The sequence below is a fragment of the Oncorhynchus mykiss genome, chromosome 18, assembly GCF_057628025.1.
Source record: "Oncorhynchus mykiss isolate SJ-2025 chromosome 18, ASM5762802v1, whole genome shotgun sequence".
Taxonomy (NCBI): domain Eukaryota; kingdom Metazoa; phylum Chordata; class Actinopteri; order Salmoniformes; family Salmonidae; genus Oncorhynchus; species Oncorhynchus mykiss.
The window spans coordinates 64020471-64044984 of NC_143039.1; the positions used below are offsets into that span (position 1 = coordinate 64020471).

General features: G+C 43.8%; 1 protein-coding gene and 1 pseudogene across 1 annotated transcript in view; one reads left to right on the plus strand and one right to left on the minus strand.

The window, feature by feature from the left end:
• LOC110496862 (adhesion G protein-coupled receptor B2) overlaps positions 1–24514 on the plus strand; it is a 459244-nt gene that overhangs the window by 320053 nt on the left and 114677 nt on the right.
• Positions 4221–6155, minus strand: LOC149975620 (uncharacterized; annotated as a pseudogene).

Below are 24514 nucleotides of genomic sequence, written 5' to 3' on the forward strand. Positions count from 1 at the left end.
CAAAGTTAGCTATTTGGCTAACAAGGAGGAACAGGGTCAAAGGTGGGGGGATAATAGACTCTTTACTATTGTTTAATGGGATGGTCTCCGTGCGCCTCAGGGTTGATTTTGAGTTCTATAAAATGATAAAATGTATAGAGATGTTTGAGGAGATATGGTGCGTTGGGGGGGCTGTCTGTATAGCTGGGGAAGATGTTTTGGATATACAGTTGTAGGAGTGCGTATTCTGATGTTGGTTTGTATAATGTGGTAGATAGAAAGTTGAGTATGCAGTACAGGATATATTATTTATTTTTAAGGGCGGGTGAGTTTTAAATTAAATTAGATTGTTTAAGTGAAGAAAGACAAAAAGTCAAAAAATCTCTCTCTCTCTCTCCTCTCTCCTCTCTCCTCTCTCCTCTCTCCTCTCTCTCAATTCAATTCAATTCAATTGACTTTATTGACATGGCAAGTTCATTATTACTTACATTGTCAAAGTATACATGTCGAAAAATGTAAAAATCTAAGTATATTTATATATAAATAAATGGTGGGACCAACAGCAATAATAATAGTAGTAGTGGACATGGGATTACCATCGACAACAACTACAACAACAATATTAATGAGAACAACAATACATTAAAGCAATGGTAGTAGACCAGTGTCAACATGACTGAGAAGACACATGACATGGTATGAAAGACAAAACAAAACAAGATGGGAAATATTATCGACATGCACTTTTCACTGGCCGTCCCTCAGGTTGTGGCAGGAGGACACATATTTGGCTGCCAAAACTGCACATTTTGGCTTTTCACCCAATAAATATTAGATTTTTTCTTCATCTTTTATAGTTTCAAATTCTTTGTATTGAATTATAATTTTGGGAAATAAATATTATCTTAGGTCTGAGTATTTGTCACAGTGTAATAGGAAATGCAGCTCTGTCTCTACCTCTCCCCTGGAGCAGAGTGAGCACAGCCTGTCCTCTCTGGGCAGCCAGGTTTGTCTGTGATGACCGGTCTCTATAGCCAGACTGTGCTTACTGAGTCTGTACCTAGTCAATGTTTTCCTCAGTTTTCTATCAGTCACAGTGGTCAGATAGTCTGCCACCATGTACTGTCTGTTTAAAGCCAAATAGCATTGAAGTTTACTTAGATTTTTTGTGGTGTCTTTCCAATAGGTGATTTGTAGGTGATTTGTATTTTTGTTTTGTGTTGATTTTGTTGGGCTAGATGTTCTGATTGATGTCTTGAGGCTCTATGGGGTTGGTGAACTGAGCCTCAGAACCAGCTGGCTGAGGGTACTCTTCTCTTGTTGCATCTCTTGACATTGTAGAGCTGTGTGATGGAATGTTTTGGGGTCACTTGTTTTTAGATGGTTGTAAAATGTGATGGCTCTTTGTTCTATTCGAATGAGGAGGGGGTATTGGCCCAATTCTGCTCTACATGCATTATTTGGAGTTTTTCTTTGCACTTGCAAAAGAGTCTTGCAAAACTCTGCATGCAGTATTTCGATTGGATGTTTTTCCCATTTGGTCAATTCATTATTAGAGATTGGACCCCATACTTCACTGCCATATAGAGCAATTGGTTCTATAACTGATTGAACATTTTTGAGCCCGATTCTAATTGGAATTTCGATTTTGATGTTGCTTTTAATGGCATAGAATGCTCTTCTTGCTTTGTCTCTCAGCTCATTCACAGCCATGTGAAAGCTAACTGTGTTGCTGATATTTAGTCCTAGATATGTGTAGTTTTTTTGTGTGTTCTAATAGAACTGTGTCCAAATAGAATTTATATTTGTCATCCTTATTTCCGGACCTTTTTTGGAATATCATTATATTTGTTTTTTTAGGTTAACGGTCAGAGCCCAGGTCTGACAGAACCTGTGAAGATGATCTAGGTGCTGCTGTAACCCCTCTTTAGTGGGAGACAGCAGCACCAGGTCATCTGCGTACAGCAGACACTTGATTTCAGTGTTGTGTAGGGTGATACCAGGTGTTGCCGATTCTTCTAATGTTTTTGCCAATTCATTAATATAGATGTTAAATAGTGTTGGACTTATTGGGCAGCCCTGTTTCACTCTCGGTCCCTGAGAGAAGAAGTCTGTTTGCTTGTTGCCAATTTTAACTGCACATTTGTTTTTAGTGTACATTGATTTAATAAAATCATAAGTTTTCTCTCCAATACCACTTTCTATTAGTCTATAAAAAAGACCTTCATGCCAAATTGAATCAAATGCTTTCTTGAAATCTACAAAACACGAGTAGATTTTGCCTTTGTTTTGGTTTACTTGTTTATCAATTAGAGTGTGGAGGGTGTAAATGTGGTCTGTTGTACGATAATTTTTGAGAAATCCAATCTGGCTTCTGCTCAGGACATTGTGTTCGTCAAGGAAATGATGCAGTCTGCTATTTATGATACTGCAGAGAATTTTTGCCAAGTTGCTGTTAACGCAAATTCATCTGTAATTATTTGGGTCAAATGGTGTGATCAATCCCTGGTTCCAAATATCGGGGAAAATACCTGCAGTGAGGATAACGTTGAAGAGTTTGAGTATAGCCAATTTGAATTTGTGGTCTGTATATTTGATGTTTTCATTTAAAATACCATCAGCACCACAGGCCTTTTTGGGTTGGAGAGTGCATAGTTTTCCAATAATTCTTCTTCTGTAATTGGGGTATCCACAGGATTCTGATAGTCTTTAACTGCTGATTCAAGGATTTGTCATTTTTCTTGTATATCTTTTTGTTCTGGGCTCTTTGTTATATTGCTGTAGAGGTTTGCATAGTGATTTCTCCACATATCCCCATTTTGGATAGCCAACTCCTCATGATGAGTTTTGTTTAATTTATTCCAATTCTCCCAGAAGTGGTTTGATTCTATGGTTTCCTCAATTCCATCCAGCTGATTTCCAATGTGCTGTTCCTTTTTTGTTCTTAGGGTGTGTTTGTATTGCTTCAGTGTTTCCCCATATTGAAGGTGTATATTTTTGTTGTCTGGTGTCTCTGTGTTTTTGATTAGATATATTTCTCAATGACTTTCTTAGATTTTTGCAATCATTATCAAACCACTTTTCATTATCTGTTATTTCTGGTTTGCTCTTATGCTTCTTTAAATTAGCCAAGGAGGCTAATTTGTCAAATATAAAGTTTATGTTACAAACAGCCAAATTTACACCTTCATTGCTGTAGGAGAATGTTAAGGCCAAAAAGTTGTCCAGGAGAGATTGTATTTTTTGGCTACTAATTGCTTTTTGGTAGATGTCTGTACTGTTTGCACTCCATCTATAGGCCTGTTTTGTACCATGTTATTTGTTGGGCTGTGATGCTTCATGGTTGGGTTCTGCTCTTCTCAGATATACTGTGATTTTACTGTGGTCTGAGAGAGGTGTTAGTGGGCTGACTGTGAAGGCTCTGAGAGACTCTGGGTTTAGGTCGGTGAGGAAGTAGTCTACAGTGCTGCTGCCAAGGGATGAGCTGTAGGTTTACCTACCAAAAGAGTCCCCTCTCAGCCTACCATTGACTATGTACAGACCCAGTGTTCCATAGAGCTTCACGAGCTGTACTCCGTTTTTGTTTTTCACTTTGTCATAGTTGTTTCTGTGGGGGTATGTGGGGAGGGAAAGGTTGTTGCTTCTTGGTCGGTGTTTATCCCCATGACTGTTAATAGTGTCTTGTTCTTCTGCTGTTCTAGCATTCAGGTCTCCACAGACCAGTACGTTGCTTTGGGCCTGAAAGTGACTCATTTCCCCCTCTAGAATGGAGAAACTCTCTTCATTGAAGTAGGGTGACTCTGAAGGGGGAATGTATGTGGCACAGAGGATGACGTTTTTATCTGTCAAGATAGTCTCCTTGTTGATTTTTAACCATATAAAGTATTCTCCTGTTTTGATCAATTCGATTTAATGAATTAGTTCAGATTTATACCATATTAGCATTCCCCCTGAGTCTCTGCCCTGTTTGATTCCTTTTAATTTAGTGGATGGTATGATTATCTCCCAATAACCTAGTGGACAGCCAGTGGAAACATCACCTCTGCACCATGTTTCCTGTAGTACTACAATATCAACAACATCAATTTCTTTCAGGAAGTCTGGGTTTCTGCTCTTTAGTCCAAAAGCAGAGGACTTCAAGCCTTGTAAATTCCAACATCCAACGTAAAAAGATTTCATCACCTTTTTTTTTCTTTACCTTCAAAATGAGACAAACACTCACAATCCAACAAGAACTATTAAAATAGGATTTTTCAATTAAAGTAAACTCTTATTATGCAAATGTAATTTGTTTATAATTTCAGATAGAATTTGTGTCATGCCACTTGGGTGGGTGTAGTGTGAGGATGGTGGAGTTCTTGTGCTCATCTTTTCATGACCCTCGGCCTATCACATGTGAGCATAGTAGACTCAGCATTTGTTTAATATCACTCATTTGGTTGGTGGGGGCTGGGCCAGTTGCTCCTCTCACAGCCTGTGCGTAGCTCTGCCTGCTGGGCTGTGGCTCCTCCAAGTGTGGGTCTGCGGTGGGGGCAGGGGGGTGGGAGGCCTCGTCTGGGTGGCTCTGAAGCTGGGCTGGGGTGATCTGTGCTGCACTGGCTGTGGTGGGCATTGAGGTTGGTGGTGCTGTGGTCGTGGCTGGGGGTTCCAGAGTGCTGGTCCGGGGTGTCTTCTCGGTGATCTTGGCGGGGTCGAGATTGCTCCCCTGTTCCTGGGTGGAGAGGTCGGACTGGGGTTTAAAGCAGCGTCCTTGAGAGTCTTGGCAAGGATGGGGACTGTCTCCCTGTACAAGTGAACATGGTCATAGAGACAGTCCAGATCGAGGGTAGGATGGTGGGCTAGGTATACATTGGGTCGCAGGGCACAGTCCCAGGATAGGCTGGCGTTTATTCTTTGGATTGTGGCAGGGTGGAAGTCCTTCCTCTGTAGAAGGGTTGACACCACGATCCTTGAGTTGGGAAAGATTGCGGCCTTCTCAATCACTCCCCGTAGTGAAGTCACCACCCTCTCTTGCTGAGCACGTAGGACGTTGCTTCCGGTAATAATGATTATGTGGCTTGGCGACCCGAGATGGGCCTTATCAAGCAGCTCCATGGCACTCTGCGTTGTTGGGCACCACACCTTTCTCGTTTTGTGTCTAGGAAAAAGTTTATTCTCCTGAACAAACTTCCCATTTGAGTCCATCAACAGAACAATGTCAGCCAGTGTTTATTCTGGACTGGAGGGGGCAGAGGGGGGGCTGGTGGGTGTTGGAGCTGGGGTGTGGCGGGTCTGTGCCGATGCCGCTGTCAGTGGGAGGCTGGGCTCCTTTGCTGTGTGAGGGCAGGTCATAGAGTGGTGATCTAGCTGCTCCTGCAGCCTGTCCTCTGTTCTCTTTCTCTCCTGCACCTCCTCTCTTAGTGTGGTCAGATCGTCATTACTGTTCTGCCTGTCTTTTTGGAGCTCTCTCACCTCCTTTGTTAGATCAGCCAGCTCTCTCTTGAGTCCGTCTCTCTCTTGCTGAACCTTTTTCAGCTGTTTTGCAAGGCTGCTGTTCTGCACTATCCTCATCTTGGTTAGGAGCTCCTCTAAGGTGTGGATGTCTGGATGCTGTTTGCTCACGCCCTCCCTCAGCAGGACCACCTCCCCCTCCAGTTTGGTGAACTCATCCCTCATGGCAGCCATGGTGGTGAGGAGGGCCTGAGCCTGCTCTGCACTGAGGGGGTCACTCTCCTCCTGGGGCGTGTCCTCCACTATGGTGGGAAGAGGTGCTGGATGTGCCTTTTTGGGTGGGGAGAGTAGGGGTGAGGGTGGTGCTGGTTTGTCTTGTGGGAGGGCATGTCACTGGTGGTGTCCTTCTCTCTCTCTGCTCTCTCCTTAATATTCTGAAAGTATGTTTCAAACAGCCTAATGTTACCTTGCACCATGACAGTCCCAGTCTTGTAGAGGTTGATTGTTATCATGGTGTTATCAGGGTGCTGTCAGGGTGACACACTTTAATTTTCAGCTTTACAGATTCCCTCTTTCTTTATGGATGGGTAGTGAGAGCAGACTGCTGAGTGCCATGCATTTGGCTGGTCAGTGAGGAAGATGAGATTACTCACGTCACCGTATTTGTAGAGGTCTGCAAAAAGGGTTTCTGGCCTCCCCTTTAGTAGTTTCTGTTTAAAAGCTTTCCTCATTGTGTCATTTCTGGCCTCTTTAGGGTAGATAATGGATTCTGCGCTGAGGGGGAGTGGGGACATGGTGCTTGTGGGCTCTGCTACTATTGCTGCTGCGCAGCTGCTAGAATCAAAACTTCTTGACTTGAGGCGCAAAGTTACTTTTTTTCTATTCTGAATGAATAGAGTTGTTGTTCATCACTTCTTGTCTGGAATTCTTTTTTGATTCGAGTGTTCATCTCATTCTAAAAACAAAGAAATATGATATATATCAGGAGCTCATGTTGAGCATGACTCTCTCTCTCTCTCTCTCTCTCTCTCTCTCCTCTCTCCCTTTTCTCTCTCTCTCTCTCTCTCTCTCTCTCTCTCTCTCTCTCTCTCTCTCTATCCCTCACTTTCTCTGTAAATCATATTTATGGATCTGTGTCAAACTTTATGTGATTGGGTTCAGGTGGGTTGAGGTCTCTATCTTGGTTCAGGTAGGGTGATCAAAGCCTGAGTGGTTAACAGGATAGCAGATCCCCCTAAACCCTTCCACTCTTGTCCAACTCATACCATAAAATTGGGTTTTTCACATGCAGTATGGCAAAGTTAAACATCTAGCATGAAGGGAGAGAGGGGGATTGAGAGAGAGTGAGGGAGACACACAGAGTGAGAGAGAACAAAAAAGAGGTATAGAGAGAGCGAGAGAGAGGTAGAAAGAGTGTGAGGTAGAGAGAGGAGGTAGAGAGAGTAAGGAAGATAGAGAGGCAGAGAGAGAGAGAACAGAGAGAGAGAGTAGGAGAGAGAGAGATGTTCAGGCTGGCAACCCGTTTACCATATTGAGCTAGCTGTATTGTGCTATAGAGACCACTCTTACTCTTTATCCTTCACCATTGCATTCCTTCCTTTATCTAAACAAAAGCATTGTTGTGTAAGAGATTGACGTTATCATATGTTGTTATAACTGCACTTTAAAGGTCTGGAGGTATGCAGCATTGTTCCCTCTCTCTGGCTAGGTCATGCCTCTGCAGCCTCTCTGAAATGATGATGGATTTTCTGCTCCTCTCTCCAGAGTGGTCCCTGACCTTGCCTCCAGCATCTCCCTCTCTCCCTTGATCCAGAACACATGCATGCTTTGGGGGTCAGACCTCCTGCTGTCACAACACACACACACACACACACACACACACACACACACACACACACACACACACACACACACACACACACACACACACACACACACACACATACATACATGCATGCGCAAACACGCACAGTCGAGCTCACACACACAAGCATACACGCAGGGGTGCATACACACACATACACACGTACAGTTGAAGTCAGAAGTTTACATACACTTAGTTTGGAGTCATTAAAACTTGTTTTTCAACCAGTCCACACATTTCTTGTAAGCAAACTATAGTTTTGGCAAGTCAGTAAGGACATCTTATTTGTGCATGATACAAGTATTTTTTCCAACAGTTGTTTACAGACAGATTATTTCACTTATAATTCACTGAATCACAATTCCTGTGGGTCAGTGAGCAAATTGACCCTGTCTTTAAAAGGCTTGGAAAATTCCAGAAAATTATGTCATGGCTTTAGAAGCTTCTGATAGGCTAATTGACATCATTTGAGTCAATTGGAGGTGTACCTGAATGTATTTCAAGACCTTCGTTCAATCTCAGTGCCTTTTAGCTTGACATTGTGGGAAAAGAAATCAGTCAAGACCTCAGAAAAAAAAAATTGTGGACCTCCACAAGTCTGGTTCGTCCTTTGCAGCAATTTCCAAACGCCTGAAGGTACCACGTTCATCTGTAGAAACAATAGTACACTAGTAGAAACACCATGGGATCACAAATCCGTCATTCCGCTCACCTAGAGAGTAACATACTTTGGTGCAAAAAGTGCAAATCAATCCCAGAACAACAGCAAAGGACCTTGTGAAGATGCTGGAAGAAACACGTACAAAAGTATCTATATCCACAGTAAAACAAATCCTATATCGACAAAATCTGAAAGGCCTTTCAACAAGGAAGAAGCCACTGCTCCAAAACCTCCATAAAAATGCCAGGCTACGGTTTGCAACTGCACATGGGGACAAAGACCATACTTTTTGGAGAAATGTCCTCTGGTCTGATGAAACAAAAATAGAACTGTTTGGCCATACTGACCATCGTTATGTTTGGAGGAAAAAAGGGCAAGCTTGCAAGCCGAAGAACACCATCCCAACCATGAAGCACGGGGGTGGCAGCATCATGTCCTGGGGGTGCTTTGCTGCAGGAGGGACTGGTGCACTTCATGGTGATGGCATCATGAGGGAGGAAAATTATGTGGATATATTGAAGCAACATCTCAAGACATCGGTCAGGAAATTAAAGCTTGGGTCTTCTAAATGGACAATGACCCCAAGCATACTTCCAAAGTTGTGGCAATATGACTCAAAGACAACAAAGTCAAGGTATTGGAGTGGCCATCACAAAGCCCTGACCTCAATCCTATAGACAATTTGTGGGCAGAACTGAAAAAGCGCGTGCGAGCAAGGAGGCCTACAAACCTGACTTAGTAACACCAGCTCTGTCACCCAACTTATTGTGGGAAGCTTGTGGAAGGCTAACCGACATATTTGACCCAAGTTTAACAATTTAAAGGCAATGCTACCAAATACTAGTTGAGTGTATGTAAACTTCTGACCCACTGGGAATGTGATGAAAGAAATAAAATATAAAATAGATCTTTCTCTCAAATATTATTCTGACATTTCACTTTCTTAAAATAAAGTGGTGATCCTAACTGACCTAAGACAGGGAATTTTTACTAGGATTAAATGTGAGGAATTGTGAAAACTGAATTTAAATGTATTTGGCTAAGGTGTATGTAAACTCTGACTTCAACTGTACATGCACACATATGTGCACTTACACGCAGACACACACACACACACACACAGTGTTGTTCACTGTTGCTCACACACACAAACAACCACCCCTGGTGTGGTGCTCTTTAGAGTCATAAGGGATAAAGATTTCAGGGATAAAGTGCATTTGTGTGTGTGTCTGTGTGTGTGTCTGTGTGTGTGTGTGTGTCTGTGTGTGTGCTTGTGTGTGTGTGTGTCTGTGTGTGTGCTTGTGTGTGTGTGTGTGTCTGTGTGTGTGTGTGTGTGTGTCTGTGTGTGTGTGTGTGTGTGTGTCTGTGTGTGTGTCTGTGTGTGTGTGTCTGTGTGTGTGTGTGTGTGTGTGTGTGTGTGTGTGTGTCTTCCTGGTCTTCCTGGGTATGATGTTAAAAGCTTGGCACACCTGTATTTGGGGAGTTTCTCCCCTTTTTATCTGCAGATCCTTTCAAGCTCTGTCAGGTTGGATAGGGAACAGCTATTTTCAGGTCCCTGCAGAGATGTTCAATCTGGTTCATGTCCGGGCCCTGGCTGGGCAACTCAAGGACATTCAGAGACTTGTCCCGAAGCCATTCCTGCGTTGCCTTGTGCTTAGGGTTGTTGTCCTGTTGAAAGGTGAACCTTCAACCCTGGATCTCTGTACTTTACTCCGTTTCTCTGGCCCTCGATCCTAACTAGTCTCCTAGTCCCTGCCACTGAAAAACACCCCCACAGCATGATTCTGCCACCACCATGCTTCACCGTAGGGATGCTGGTATGCTATAGTAAATTACATTCTATAGTAACTGACATGCTAAAGTAAATTACATTCTATAGTAACTGATATGCTATAGTAAATTACATTCTATAGTAACTGACATGCTACAGTAAATTACATTCTATAGTAACTGAGCACTCCAATTATATTTGATCCATGATCCTAATGGTCTAATATCATGTGATCTGTTACTCATTGTAACCTGCATGTTTCCTGATTACTCTGCTATATTTCTATACTGTACGGTGTTGTATTCGGTGCACATGACAAATAAACTTTGATTTGATCATTGTATGATTTTTTTGTGCAAATGAACTCAAGCTTACGGACCATGTCAAATGTGATATACCGAAGCACCTGAGTGAGCTGGTTGCGCAATTACGCAGGTACTTTCCCGAAATGGACGACACAAACACCTGGATTCGTTATCCCTTTCATGCCCTATCTCCTGTCCACTTACCAATATCTGAACAAGATAGCCTCATCAAAATTTCAACAAGCGGTTCTGTGAAATGGATTGGAAATGGATTGGAAATGGATTGGATCAGAGTTTCTTGCCTTGGCAATTGTACAATATTTGCACATTATTATTTTTCAAAATATTCTAGCTCTCAAGGTGGTTGTTGATCATTGCTAGACAGCCATTTTCAAGCCAAATGCAATTTTCATCACGCCAAATGTAACCTTTGCAAATGTACGGGCTCAAACTAAGTTATTTAATTTTCCCCATGGCCTTGACAGTAAATAGGTTGTTTACTTGTAACCCTATGACAATCTAGTCCATTTGATGCTGTTTTGATGACATGGTAAGTTGAGCTACAAACAAACCAAGACTGAAACTTGTTTTGGAGTTTCAGCGATTATTTTATTTCCGAATGCTATTGTGCAGAATGCAAGTGTGTGTGTGTGTGTGTGTGTGTGTGTTTGTGTGTGTGTTTGTGTGTTAAAATAAACTTTGTCACACTCCTCTTTCTTAAGCCCCCTACTGGCAGTATATACCTGAAGTGGAAATAGATCTCCATTTCCTCCTCCACTTCCTCCTCCTCCTCTTCCTCTTTCTGGCACATGGCTAGCGGAAGTGTTAGGCAGAGGGAGGGGGCATCGAAGCGTGGCAGCGAGGGATGAAAGTGGAGGAGAGGGAGGGTGGGATGTGTGACGGCTGCTCCACTTTTCCGTCTGACAGAGCAGAAGGGATCAGGGAAGCTGCCGCTCTGTCAAACAGCTCTCCACAGCATGACTGACTTTAGCCTACAGACGCTACTCACACAAACTCTGCTACTTCATAGACTTTAGCTTAGCACTGTCATACATTACAGCACAGTATGAGCCAGTGTAGACTTTAGTTTCCTTCATATTGTGGCAATGGACAGCTAGAGTTTAGGCTAGAGTCAGAATTACCTCATCTATTTAGTTTGAATGAGGGCTGCTGGACTTTGCTGATTTCAGACTTTAAGATAGAGCTGCTCCATGCAATAGCTTGCAAGCATGGTGTATGTATAGATTATAGCCACATTATGTGACAGTATGTTCAACAGGATTAGCAGCTAGAGTGTAGGTTAGTAGTACAGAATTGTAGATACGTGGTACAGTCATCGCTGGCATAGTTTGGGATATATCTGCATCGCTGGACCCATTGTTTAGGCTCTAAAGAGGTGAGTTACAGCACTTTTAGACCTATTTTCTTGCATTATATGTAGTCTTATCTCTTGTGTTGGCATATGTGTTATTGACAAGGAGAGTTTTTCTGGGTAAGTCTCTAAGAGCTTTCCACACCTGGATTGTGCAAGATTTTCAAGTAGATTTAAATCAAAATTGTAACATGCCTCTCAGGAACATTCACTGTCTTCTTGGTAAGCAACTCCAGTGTAGATTTGGCCTTGTATTTTCGGTTATTGTCCTGCTGAAAGGTGAATTAATCTCCCGGTGTCTGGTGGAAAGCAGACTGAACCAGTTTTTCCTCTAGGATTTTGCATGTGCTAAGCTGTATTCCATTTATGTTTTATCCTGAAAAACGCCCCAGCCCTTAACAATTACAAGCGTACCCATAACATGATGCAGCCACCACAATGCTTATAAATATGGAGAGTGATGTTCAGTACTGTGTTGTATTGGATTTGCCGCAAACACAACATTTTTTATTCAGGATAGAAAGTGAATTGCTTTGCCAAATTGTTTTGTGCCTTATGGCAAACATGTCTTTTTGGGAATATTTATATTCTGTACAGGCTTTGTTCTTTTCACTCTGTCATTTAGGTTAGTATTTTGGAGTAACTACAATGTTGTTGATCCTACCTCAGTTTTCTCCTATCACAGCCATTAAACTCTGTAACTGTTTTAAAGTCACCATTAGCCTCATGGTTAAATCCCTGAGCAGATTCCTTCCTCTTCGGCAACCGAGTTAGGAAGAGCGTCTGTATCTTTGTAGTAACTGGGTGTATTGATACACCATCCAATGTGTAATTAACAACTTCACCATGCTCAAAGGGATTGTAAATTGTATCATGTTCGTATGAAAGTTCAAATGTAGTTAGAATCTAAATGAGTTGTTGCCACGGATACTTTGGTGCCAACATGGAGTATAGGTTGCCAAAGTCTATGGATCTGATGGCAACCGGTGTTCCTTTGCTCTTCTCTAGACTAGCTAGCACACCAGGCAGATAGCTAATCCGTCTAAAGAGGCTTAGGGGTGAGCAATTAGCCTAGATCGGCCGGGGACCAGGAGGCCAGGAGCAGGAGGTTGTGGTGACAAAGCACTCCTGCACGAGATGTAGGAGAGCAGGCAAGTCAACTCTGAAACAAGTCAGTATTCGACGTACATCCATGTGTGATGACGTCGGAAGATGACATGGAAACCCTCCACTACTGGCAACAGGGAGCGCTCTTACCTTCAAGTTGGTTTCAGTTTTGCTAGGAGTCACTCCTAAGCCTCTTATGGGCGTGGCTGGCAGATGGGAGTAAGCATCTGCCTTTGATTCCAAAGGTTGCATGTTTGAATCTAGCAGTTGAAAGTTGTTTTTGATATTTTGGTTTTAAGCCTATACAAAACCTTAACCCTTATCAAAAGCATTTGGAGTTAATGCGTAACCTTAAGATTGCGTTTTTGTTTACCTGGCCACTGTGTTAAATGCTAATATTTTGGCATTTGTGGCACAAATCCAATGCAAGTCAGTGGTAACTATTACAATGTTCAGGTTTCATTGTCAATTCATCTATAAGTAACTTAACTGAGGTACACAATACATTTGTACATACTCTAGGATGATTTGGACAGCGCAAACATGCTAATAAAGGTACCATTGGATTGCATTGGATTTGTGCCACAAGTGCTAAAAAGTTAGTTATGTTATGAAAGTTATGAAAATGTGAGGTATGAATCTCAAAATTATTGAGGAAGAGTATTTTCACTGGGAGCCAATGGGGCTCTTCACAGGAAATGGATGGAACATTTGGAGCATTGATCAGATATGTTACTTCCTGGTCTCTTTGGTGAACTAATCTGGTTCTAATCCTCCATCGCAATCTGGAGCACCATAAATCAGACCCCAGAGTCAGGCAAAGGGATCACAAAGCAACCTCAATCTTACCTTTATCTCTCTCCACCTGTGTTGACACACTGATAAAAATGTATTTAGTGGGATCTTCTGTGTGCATAGAGAATTAATAAGTCAAACCTTAAAAAACCCTCCAGGCACCCTATACCCTTCATATCCCTTTACCTTTAAAAACACTATATGGGAATTAGATATACTGTAGATTCATATCGACTGTTTCAATGATAGAAAATAAGAGTTAGCTTGTGTTTGTTGTTGATGTTTTCATAAAGTTTCTAAGGTTTTAAAGGGAGGGAGTTTAAGGGTCAGGGGTTGGCCGAACATTGACAGCTGCAATGGCGACTGAGGAGATGGCTGCCATTTTACAAACTCCTAACCAATTGTGCTATTGTGTGTATTTTTTCGCGTTATTTGTAATGCATTTTGCACGTAATGTTTCTGCCACCATCTCTTATGACTGAAAAGATCTTCTGGATGACAGGACAGCAATTAATCACCTCGTACTTAACAAAGATTTTACAAAGGTTTTACTTCAGACAAATGACAAGGCCCAAATCCCCGTCATTCACATTAGAAAGAGACGGATATATCGGGGACATAGGTCGGGGTGCCTTGTAAGGAACCGACGGCAAGTGGGTAATCTGCTTCTACCATCAATCCTATTAGCCAATGTACAATCATTGGATAACAAAATAGACGAGCTACAATCCCGAATATCCTACCAACGGGACATTAATAACTGTAATATCTTATGTTTCACTGAGTCGTGGCTGAATGACGACATGGATAAAATACAGCTGGTGGGTTTAAGCTGCATTGGCAAGATAGAACAGCTACCTCCAGTTAGACAAGGGGTGGTGGTCTGTGTATATTTGTAAACAACAGATGGTGCACGAAATCTAATATTAAGGAAGTCTCAAGGTATTTCTCGACTGGGGTAGAGTAAGTCATGAGAAGCTGTAGACCACACTATTTACCAAGAGAGTTATCATCTATATTTTTTGTACCACCACAAACCGATAATGGCACTAAGACCAGACTCAATGAGCTGTATAAGGCCATAAGCAAACAGGAAAACGCTCATTCAGCTCCTAGTGGCCGAGAACTTTAATGCAGGTATACTTAAATCCGTTCTACCTAACTTCTACTAGCATGTTAAATGTGCAACCAGAGGAAAACAAGTCTAGACCACCTTTAACTCCAGACACAGACACCAGTACAAAACTCTCCCTCGCCCTCCATTTAGCAAATCTGATCATAATTCTATCCTTCTGATTCCTGCTTACAAGCAAAAACTAAGCAGGAAGCACCAGTGACTGGGTCAATAAAGAAGTGGTCAGATAACGCAGATGTTAATCTACAGGATTGTTTTGCGAGCACAGACTAGAATATGTTCAGAGATTCTTCCGATGGCATTGAGGAGTACACCACATCAGTCACTGGCTTCATCAATACGTGCATCGATGACGTCGTCCCCACAGTGACCGTATGCACATACCCCAACCAGAAGCCATGGATTACAGGCAACATCCAAACTGAGCTAAAGGGTAGAGCTGCCGCTTTTAAGGAGCGGGACTCTAACCTGGACACTTATAAGATATCCTGCTATGCCCTCTGACGAACCATCAAACAGGCAAAGCATCAATACAGGACTAAGATTGAATTGTACTACACCGGCTCCGATGCTCGTCGGATGTGGCAGGGATTGCAAACTATTAGACTACAAAGGGAAGAACAGCCACGAGCTGCCCAGTGACACGAGCCTACCAGACAAGCTATAATATTTCTGTGCTTGCTTCGAGGCTGGCAACACTGAAGTATGCATGATAGCATCAGCTGTTCCGGACAACTGTGTGACCACGCGTTCCGTAGCCGATGTGAGTAAGACCTTTCAACAGGTTAACATTCACAAGGCCGCAGTGCAAGACGGATTACCAGGACATGTACTCCGAGCATGCGCTGCCCAAGTGTCTTCACTGATATTTTCAACCTGTCCCTGACTTTGTCTGTAATACCAACATGTTTCAAGCAGACCCTGTGCCCAGTAACCTGCCTAAATGACTACCGACCTGTAGCACTCATATCTGTATCCATGAAGTGCTATGAAAGGCTGGTCATGGCTCACATCAACACAATTATTCCTGAAACTCTAGACCCACTCCAATTTGCATACCGCACCAACAGATCCACAGATGATGCAATCTCTGTTGCATTCCACACTGCCCTTTTCCACCTAAACCAAAGGATGTGAGAATGCTATTCATTGACTACAGCTCAGCGTTCAACACCATAGTGCCCTCAAAGCTCATCACTAAGCTAAGGACCCTGGGACTAAACAGCTCCCTCTGCAACTGGATCCTGGACTTCCTGACGGGCCACCCCCAGGTGGTAAGGGTAGGTAACAACACATCTGCCACGCTGATCCTCAACACGTTGGCTCATCAAGGGTGCGTGCTCAGTCCCCTCCTGTACTCCATGTTCACCCATTTCTGCATGGCCAGGCACAACTCCAACACCATCATTAAGTTTGCTGACTACACAACAGTGGTAGGCCTGATCACCAGCAATGATGATAAAGCCTATAGAGAGGAAGGCAGAGACATGGCCGTGTGGTGCCAGGACAAAAACCTCTCCTCAACGTGATCAAGACAGAGGAGATGATTGTGGACTACAGGAAAACGAGGACTTTGGACACCTCCATTCTCATCGACGGGGCTGTAATGGAGCAGGTTGAGAGCTTCAAGTTCCTTGCTGTCCACATCACCATCCAACTATCATGGTCCAAACACACCAAGACAGTTAAAAGGGCAAGACAGTTAAAAGGGCAAGCCTATTCCAATCAGGAGAATGAAAATATTTGCATTGGTCCTCAGATCCTCATAAATGTATACAGTTGCACCATCAAGAGCATCCTGTCTGGTTGCATCACTGCCTGGTATGTTAACTGCTTGGCCTCCGACCGCAAGGCTTACTGCCAAGTACATCACTGGTGCCAAACATACTGCCAAGTACATCACTGGGGCCAAGAGGAGGTGTCAAAGGAATGCCAGGAGGTGTCAGAGGAAGGCTTAAAAATTCAAAGACTCCAGCCAGCCTACTCATAGACTGTTCTCTCTTCCACCACACGGCAAGCGGTACCGGAGTGCCAAGTCTAGGTCCAAAATGCTTCTTAACAGATTCTACCCCCAAGCCATAAGACTCCTGAACAGCTAATCAAAAGGCTACCCAGACTATTTAAATTGCTGTTCCCCTCCCCCACCCCCTCTTTTAAACTGCTGCTACTCCCTGATTATTATCTATGCATAATCACTTTAACTCTACCGACATGTACATGTTACCTCAATTACCTCAACTAACCTGTGCTCACGCACATTGACTCTGTACCGGTACCCCCCTGTAAATAGCCTCGCTACTGTTATTTTACTGCTGCTGTTTAATTATTTGTTGTTTTTATTTTTTACTTGTCTATTTTTTACTTAACTCTTCATTTTATTAAAACTGCATTGTCGGTTAAGGGCTTGTTAGTAAGCATTTCACTGTTGTAATCGGCTTTTAATTTCCTCATGAATTAGCTATGTGACTGAGAGTGATAGTTTTGAATGTGATAGTTCTGCATGTTGTGGTCTGCATGGGTTCTGTACAGCTGTGTTGTAGCCATATATAGGTCAGATATAAGCGCACACTGTACATATTCACACACGCTCAGAATCACACACACACGCTCAGAATCACATACATACACGCTCAGAATCACATACACACAAGCTCAGAATCACATACACAAGCTCAGAATCACGCACACACACGCCCAGAATCACAAACAGACACGTTCAGAATCACACACACTGTCATGTTCTGACCTTTATTTCCTTTGTTTTGTCTTTATTTAGTATGGTCAGGGCGTGAGTTGGGGTTGGCAGTCTATGTGTGTTTTTTTTATGATGGGGTTTTGAGTTCAGCCTAGTATGGTTCTCAATCAGAGGCAGGTGTCGTTAGTTGTCTCTGATTGAGAATCATACTTAGGTACCCTGGGTTTCACTTTTGAGTGGTGGGTGTTTGTTTTCCGTGTGTGTGTTTGTTACAACGGTACTGTTTCGGTTTGGTTCGTTTCACATTTATTGTTTTATAGTGTTCAGTGTATGTCTTTAAATAAACGTTATGGACACTTACAAGCTCTTCTGAAGGATCGGAGGAGGATTGCCGTTACAGAAACACCCACCAACAAAGAACCAAGCAGCGTGGTAAAGGGCAGCAGCAGCAGCGGCAAAGAACACAGGACTCCTGGACATGGGAGGAAATTCTGGACGGCAAAGGACCCTGGGCACAGCCAGGGGAATATCGCCGCCCCAAAGCAGAGCTGGCAGCACTGCAGCGCGGCTGGAAGCCCGAGAGGCAGCCCCAAAAATGTATTGGGGGGGTGGCACACGGCGAGTTGGTCCTGAGTCGCCAGAGTCTCCCGTCTGTCCTGAGTCGCCAGAGTCTCCCGTCTGTCCTGAGCCGCCAGAGTCTGCCGTCTGTCCTGAGCCGCCAGAGCCGCCCGTCTGTCCTGAGCCGCCAGAGCCGCCAGTCTGTCCTGAGCCGCCAGAGCTGCCAGTCTGTCCTGAGCCGCCAGTGCCGCCAGTCTGTCCTGAGCCGCCAGAGCCGCCAATCTGTCCTGAGCCTCCAGAGCCGCCAGTCTATCCTGAGCCGCCAGAGCCGCCAGTCAGCCAGGAGCCCCCAGAGCCGCCAGTCAGCCAGGAGCCGCCAGAGCCGTCAGCCAGCCAGGAGCCGCCAGAGCCGTCAGCCAGCCAGGAGCTGCCGGAGCCGTCCTTCACTCCGGAGCTGCCGGAGTCTCCCGCCTGTCCGGTGCTGCCGGAATCTCCCGCCTGTTCGGCACTGCCGGAATCTCCCGTCCATTCGGGACCCATGGCTAGGGTCCCCAGTCGGGGGTCGGCGGCGAGAGTCACCGCTCATAAGAGGCCACAGTGGGCTGTTGAGGAGGCGGACAAAAACTGTGGTGAAGTGGGTTCCACGTCCCGCACCAGAGCCGCCACCGCGGACAGACACCCACCCAGACCCTCCCCTATAGGTTCAGGTTTTGTGGCCGGAGTCCACACCTTTGGGGGGGGGGGGTACTGTCACGTTCTGACCTTTATTTCCTTTGTTTTGTCTTTATTTAACATGGTGAGTTGGGGTGGGTAGTAAGCCCTGCCACATCCGACGAGCATCGGAGCCGGTGTAGTACAATTCAATCTTAGTCCTGTATTGATGCTTTGCCTGTTTGATGGTTCGTCGGAGGGCATAGCAGGATATCTTATAAGGGTCCAGGTTAGAGTCCCGCTCCTTAAAAGCGGCAGCTCTACCCTTTAGCTCAGTTTGGATGTTGCCTGTAATCCATGGCTTCTGGTTGGGGTATGTGCATACGGTCACTGTGGGGACGACGTCATCGATGCACGTATTGATGAAGCCAGTGACTGATGTGGTGTACTCCTCAATGCCATCGGTAGAATCTCTGAACATATTCTAGTCTGTGCTCGCAAAACAATCCTGTAGATTAACATCTGCGTTATCTGACCACTTCTTTATTGACCCAGTCACTGGTGCTTCCTGCTTTAGTTTTTGCTTGTAAGCAGGAATCAGAAGGATAGAATTATGATCAGATTTGCTAAATGGAGGGCGAGGGAGAGTTTTGTACTGGTCTCTGTGTCTGGAGTTAAAGGTGGTCTAGACTTGTTTTCCTCTGGTTGCACATTTAACGTTCTGACCTTTATTTCCTTTGTTTTGTCTTTATTTAACATGGTGAGTTGGGATGGGTAGTCTATGTGTGTTTTTCTATGTTTATTGTTTGTAGTGTTCAGTTTATGTTTTTAAATAAACGTTATGGACACCACGCAGCGCATTGGTCCTCCGATCCTTCTCGCTTCTCCTCCTCTTCTGATTGCCGTTACACACACGCTCAGAATCACATGCACACATGCTCAGAATCACATGCACACACGCTCAGAATCACATACATACACGCTCAGAATCACATGCACGCGCTCAGAATCACATGCACACACGTTCAGAATCACATGCACACACGCTCAGAATCACATACACACGCTCAGAATCACATACACACGCTCAGAATCACATGCACATACGCTCAGAATCACATGCACTCACGCTCAGAATCACATGCACACACGCTCAGAATCACATGCGCACACACTCAGAATCACATACACACGCTCAGAATCACATACACACACGCTCATGCTAACATGCATGTTTAGGCGACGCCACATGTCGAAAGCTTGTTCCATGTTAAATGCCTGTCTGAGTGTGTGTTTGTGTGTCTGTTTATGTCGGCCTGTGTGTGTGCGTGCTTTCCCTATGTTTAGGTAGCTAGCATGGCTTGCTGAAAGCAGAGTGACGCAAGGCGATTTGTGTCATCTGAAGATTTGTTCCAGTGACTTAACGCCATGCTTAGTCACATCCCCCAAACTCTCCTCCAGACTGACAAGGAAGACATACAGAGCACACAACATCCCCTCCTTTTATCCCAAACCCATACCAATTGTTATAAGGATGAAACACTGACAGACAGCACATCAAAGAATGGTTTACGTAAATCTAGTTATTTCTACCTCTCCTTTTACTCTTCCTCTCTCCTCCTCCCTCAACTCCCTAGATGTACCTCACTCCACTCCTTCCCTAACGCCTCTCTCCTCCTCCCTCAACTCCCTAGATGTACCTCACTCCACTCCTTCCCTAACGCCTCTCTCCTCCTCCCTCAACTCCCTAGATGTACCTCACTCCACTCCTTCCCTAACGCTTCTCTCCTCCTCCCTCAACTCCCTAGATGTACCTCACTCCACTCCTTCCCTAACTCCTCTCTCCTCCTCCCTCAACTCCCTAGATGTACCTCACTCCACTCCTTCCCTAACGCCTCTCTCCTCCTCCCTCAACTCCCTAGATGTACCTCACTCCACTCCTTCCCTAACTCCTCTCTCCTCCTCCCTCAACTCCCTAGATGTACCTCACTCCACTCCTTCCCTAACGCCTCTCTGCTCCTCCCTCAACTCCCTAGATCTTATATCTTATATTCCATATCCTATATCCATATGCTATATCCATATACTATATTCCAAATGCTATATCCTATATACTGTATTAAGTATACTATTTCCTACATCTTATATTCTATGGCCTATATTCTAAATCCTATATACCGGATATTATTTCCTATATCATATATCCTACATACTTTATCATGTATACTTTATCCTATATACTGTGTCCTATTTACTGTATCCTATCCAGTATCAGTCAAAAGTTTGGACACACCTACTGATTCAAGAGGTTTTCTTTTTTTAAACTATTTTCTACATTGTAGAATAATAATGAAGACATCAAAATTATAAAATAACACATATTGATTCATGTAGTAAAAAAAAGTGTTTGACATTCTGCAAAGGGATCCTGAGTGACGCAGCAGTCTAAGGCACTGCATCTCAGTGCTAGAGGCGTCACTACAGACACAATGGTTCCAATCCAGGCTGTATCACAACTGGCAGTTATTGGGAGTCCCATAGGGCGGCGCACAATTGGACCAGCATCATCCTGGTTTGGCCGGTGTAGGCCGTCATTGTAACTACAGGAAGCATTTGGTCGGAGTCATTGCAGCTAAATGTGGCACAACCAGTTATTGAGTGTAAGTGGGCCATTACTTTTTCACACAGGGGAACTGGGGGTTGCATACCTTTGTTGATTAAATAAATAAAATAAGTATCCAATTGTTGTTGTATTTGTTCACTCAGGTTCCCTGTATCTACTATTAGGTTTTGGTTGAGGAGCTGAAAACATTCAGTATCAAAAATATGCAAAAAATAGAGATTCAGAAAGGGGCAAATACTTTTTCACAGCACTGTATTTCTGACCCTAATTACTACTAAAGTCAGATCTGTAAGGTTTGTGACCCTTCAACACCCTGATCACCTCACCATAGTCCCTCATAAAACCCTGATCACCTCACCATAGTCCCTCTGACACCCTGATCACCTCACTATAGTCCCTCTAACACCCTGATTCTTCTCAACATAGACCATCTAACACCCTGATTCTTCTCACCATAGACCATCTAACACCCTGATCATCTCGCCATAGTCCCTCTAACACCCTGATCACCTCACCATAGTCCCTATATACCCTGATTCTTCTCACCATAGACCATCTAACACCCTGATCACCTCACCATAGTCCCTCTAACACCCTGATCACCTCACCATAGTCCCTCTAACACCCTGATCACCTCACCATAGTCCCTCTAACACCCTGATCACCTCACCATAGTCCCTCTAACACCCTGATCACCTCACCATAGTCCCTCTAACACCCTGATCACCTCACCATAGACCCTCTAACACCCTGATCACCTCACCATAGTCCCTCTAACACCCTGATCACCTCACCATAGTCCCTCTAACATCCTGATCACCTCACCATAGACCCTCTAACACTCTGACCAGCTCACCATAGTCCCTCTAACACCTTGATCAGTTAGGTAGTCTAACTGCTAGACTACCTGCCCCGTATCACCTCACCATAGACCCTCACTATGTCTAACTGCCAAGCTACCTGCCCGGATCCCGTAAAAATAGTAAAAATACTTCCAGTAAAAATACTTTAAAGTACTTAATTTTTCACCTTTATTTAACCAGGTAGGCTAGTTGAGAACAAGTTCTAGTTTGCAATTGCGACCTAGCCAAGATAAAGCAAAGCAGGTTGACACATACAACAACAGGGAGTTACACATGGAATAAACAAACATACAATCAATGATACAGTAGAAAAATGTATATACAGCATGTGCAAATGAGGTAGGATAAGAGAGGTAAGGCAATAAATAGGCCATGGTGGCAAAGTAATTACATTATAGCAATTAAACACTGGAATGGTAGGATGTGCAAGTTGAGATACTGGGGTGCAAAGGAGCGGGGATGAGGTAGATTGGATGGGCTATTTACAGATGAGCTATGTACAGGTGCAGTGATCTGTGAGCTGCTCTGACAGCTGGTGCTTAAAGTAAGTGAGGGAGGTAAGAGTCTCCAGCTTCAGAGATTTTTGCAGTTCGTCCCAGTCATTGGCAGCAGAGAACTGGAAGGAGAGGCGGCCAAAGGAAGAATTGGCTTTGGGGGTGACCAATGAGATATACCTGCTGGAGCGTGTGCTACGGGTGGGTGCTGCTATGGTGACCAGTGAGTTGAGATAAGGCGCTTCTTTACCTAGCAGAGACTTGTAGATGACCTGGAGCCAGTGGGTTTGGCGACGAGTAAGATGTGAGGGCCAGCCAACGAGAGCATACAGGTCGTAGTGGTGGGTAGTATATGGGGCTTTGATGACAAAATGGATGGCACGGTGATAGACTGCATCCAATTTGTTGAGTAGAGTGTTGGAGGCTATTTTGTAAATGACATCGCCGAAGTCGAGGATCGGTAGGATGGTCAGTTTTACGAGGGTATGTTTGGCTGCATGAGTGAAGGATGCTTTGTTGTGGTATAGGAAGCTGATTCTAGATTTAATGTTTATGTTCGTCTGGAAGGAGAGTTTACAGTCTAACCAGACACCTACAGTGCCTTGCGAAAGTATTCGGCCCCCTTGAACTTTGCGACCTTTTGCCACATTTCAGGCTTCAAACATAAAGATATAAAACTGTATTTTTTGTGAAGAATCAACAACAAGTGGGACACAATCATGAAGTGGAACGATATTTATTGGATATTTCAAACTTTTTTAACAAATCAAAAACTGAAAAATTGGGCGTGCAAAATTATTCAGCCCCCTTAAGTTAATACTTTGTAGCGCCACCTTTTGCTGTGATTACAGCTGTAAGTCGCTTGGGGTATGTCTCTATCAGTTTTGCACATCGAGAGACTGAAATTTTTTCCCCATTCCTCCTTGCAAAACAGCTCGAGCTCAGTGAGGTTGGATGGAGAGCATTTGCGAACAGCAGTTTTCAGTTCTTTCCACAGATTCTCGATTGGATTCAGGTCTGGACTTTGACTTGGCCATTCTAACACCTGGATATGTTTATTTTTGAACCATTCCATTGTAGATTTTGCTTTATGTTTTGGATCATTGTCTTGTTGGAAGACAAATCTCCGTCCCAGTCTCAGGTCTTTTGCAGACTCCATCAGGTTTTCTTCCAGAATGGTCCTGTATTTGGCTCCATCCATCTTCCCATCAATTTTAACCATCTTCCCTGTCCCTGCTGAAGAAAAGCACCACCACCATGTTTGACAGTGGGGATGGTGTGTTCAGCTGTGTTGCTTTTACGCCAAACATAACGTTTTGCATTGTTGCCAAAAAGTTCAATTTTGGTTTCATCTGACCAGAGCACCTTCTTCCACATGTTTGGTGTGTCTCCCAGGTGGCTTGTGGCAAGCTTTAAACGACACTTTTTATGGATATCTTTAAGAAATGGCTTTCTTCTTGCCACTCTTCCATAAAGGCCAGATTTGTGCAATATACGACTGATTGTTGTCCTATGGACAGAGTCTCCCACCTCAGCTGTAGATCTCTGCAGTTCATCCAGAGTGATCAAGGGCCCCTTGGATCAGTCTTCTCCTTGTATGAGCTGAAAGTTTAGAGGGCAGTGGTCTGATACTCCTTCCATTTCAATATTATCGCTTGCACAGTGCTCCTTGGGATGTTTAAAGCTTGGGAAATCTTTTTGTATCCAAATCCGGCTTTAAACTTATTCACAACAGTATCTCGGACCTGCCTGGTGTGTTCCTTGTTCTTCATGATGCTCTCTGCGCTTTTAACGGACCTCTGAGACTATCACAGTGCAGGTGCATTTATACAGAGACTTGATTACACACAGGTGGATTGTATTTATCATCATTAGTAATTTAGGTCAACATTGGATCATTCAGAGATCCTCACTGAACTTCTGGAGAGAGTTTGCTGCACTGAAAGTAAAGGGGCTGAATAATTTTGCACGCCCAATTTTTCAGTTTTTGATTAGTTAAAAAAGTTTGAAATTTCCAATAAATGTCGTTCCACTTCATGATTGTGTCCCACTTGTTGTTGATTCTTCACAAAAAAATACAGTTTTATATCTTTATGTTTGAAGCCTGAAATGTGGCAAAAGGTCGCAAAGTTCAAGGGGGCCGAATACTTTCGCAAGGCACTGTATATATCCCCCATCTATCTCTATATATATAAATCCCCCATCTCTCTC